Source organism: Solanum tuberosum, unplaced genomic scaffold (genome assembly GCF_000226075.1).
Source record: "Solanum tuberosum cultivar DM 1-3 516 R44 unplaced genomic scaffold, SolTub_3.0 scf00162, whole genome shotgun sequence".
In the NCBI taxonomy this organism is placed as follows: Eukaryota; Viridiplantae; Streptophyta; class Magnoliopsida; order Solanales; family Solanaceae; genus Solanum; species Solanum tuberosum.
In genome coordinates this window covers 205,616-208,191 of record NW_006239088.1, presented here as the reverse complement: position 1 = coordinate 208,191, position 2,576 = coordinate 205,616, and positions in this window count along the sequence as shown.

The window sequence follows — 2,576 nt, the reverse complement described above, 5'->3', positions numbered from 1 at the left end:
CATTTACAGTCTCCAGCTGGACACTGAGGATTTAGCCCTTTAAGTCAACAATTCAACACTCTCGAGCCACAAGTAATTTATTAATTTTGTGTTATAAACAACATTATCAATTGCTATATACAATTAAACTAAACATACATATACAGTTTAAATTTTTCCAAATAAATAACATACATATACATATACGTATACAAATATGGGTAGTATTCATATACAATTAACTAACTATCCAACACATGTATAATTGTCAATTGTATAATTTAATATCAACATTCAATTTGTATAACAAATTGTATAATTATGTCATTATTAATATACCAAGTGATATTTGATGCGAGTTCACAACAATTTTGAGGTTCCAATCACTTTTGAGGTTCAGAACACTTAAGAGTTTCCAAACATTTTTGAGGTTCAAAACACTTCTGAGGTTTGAATTTGTCAACAACTGTTTTTTTATTTTTATAATATATAAACATTTGTTTATATTACATCTATTATATATTTAGAAGGAGGATTGTCAAAATGTTCCAATTGAAGTTAACAAAGAGGGATCCCAATTCATGAATGATCAAGCAGACTTCAACAATTCATCATTTGCATGTAGTTCTCAATTTTTATCTTCATAAATTTGACTTTATAATTGTATATAATCTGATCATTTGAATTCTTTTTTGTTTATTATTTTACAACAACAGGATTTATTGAATGTTATATGAGATCAAACTGAAAAGATGGAATTTATTTTTTTACATATACAAATAAATCAGGATCATCCGATGCCAATAAATTAATTGTTGAACAAGTTTTCATGTGTCCAACACCTCTTCAGATGGTACATGATGACCAATCAAACCTTAATCCAGAAAGAAGCATGGTGTTACATCCTTTGTTAGCTGTGGACGAGCACACACAACTACCGATTCCTAGGGAAAGATGTCCAGGCCCATTTAACACATTGCCTTATGTGACATCATTTAGATCAGAGTTTGGTACAACAAAATTTATTGTTTACACAATAATACAAACATACCAATAAATGTTAGTCTTATAATGATTATTAAGACTTTATACATTTCAAGTAGTTTATCAAGGTTTCCTTTCACGTTTGATTTGAAACATCCATTTGTTTCAATGTCGGATGTGGATCTTATTTCTGGAAATGGTTAAATGAAGGCCTGCTTGTTAAGCATAACACAAAGTAAATCATTTTGTAATTACTAAATATACAGATTTAATTATATATACGTATATTTGTATAAAGCTTTACTTTGATTTTGATTTTGTTAGAAAGGACAAAGGAGCGATACAAAAAGAAAAAAGGTTGTCTTACAAATGTGGTTTCATTTTGGAATTGTCATTGTCCAAAACAAGAAGTGGTTCTATAAGCTTGCATACAAAGATCAATTGCTTGATGACTCGGTAAGTGTGATATTATTTATTTCATTATACAATTGATATATTTTGTATAAATGACAATTTTGTACAAATTATAACTACTTATTTTTACAGTACATAGATGTCATTTTGTATTACATACGCAAACCAAGTACTCCGACAACAACACATTCAGTTTTATCACTGTCGATTGCAATTTCAATAATTTGATTCACAACATCTGGGATGCTTATTACAACTTTGAAAGTAATATCAATAAGGACAGTACGGAGGAGTCGATTCTTGAGTACATTAATGGATACAGAATGCATGTTACTGCACCTTGGCACACAGTTGATAACATTCTCATTCATGTTAACGTCAAGGAGATCTTTCACTGGATTTTTATCATTGTGTTCCTTAATGATAGATGTAAACATATCTATGATTCTCTTAGTGGTGGGGCACTACACGATTCAAAAGTTGAAAATGAGATCAAGAAATATGCACAACTTATTCTCATGTATCTATCTAAGTCTGATTTTTATGAGAAGAAAGACATTGACATGTTTTCACACCCGAAATACAAGTCCCACTCTGAATTTGACTCGTTTGAAATGATTTATGTCAAGGATATACCACAACAAACTGAAGGAAGCCTGTAAGTTTTATTATGGTTATTTTTATTTCTATTGTTATTGTTAATTTTATACTGACCATACAATTTGATGTGTTTTATTTTCAGTGATTGGGGACTATATGTTGCTGCTTATGCAGACCATATCAGTAATAGAAATGGGGTTCTAAATTCCTTCGATTCAGAGTTCACATGTATTTGATATGCTGCATTATTGTGGAATTATGGAATGCAAAAGATCCAAGCTGATACCACTAGTGACAATGAGGCACCAGAAAGGCCAATCAGAATTGACAGGGATTGCGATAGCAGTGAAAAGATCACCATTAATTAGAACAGTAGTACTAAATTTCTGTTTTCTTTTGTATATGCAAATGACATGAATAATAAGCTTAAATGTTTTGAACTTCCTAGTTTTTTTGTTGTAATATACTCGTTTGATAATTTAAGTCTTTTACTTCTTTGTTTTTTGTTAATTTCATTATATATGCAGTTTAACACTTTAATAATTATACAAACCAACTTATACAATGTATATTTATACATTAACTCTATAAATTTAGGA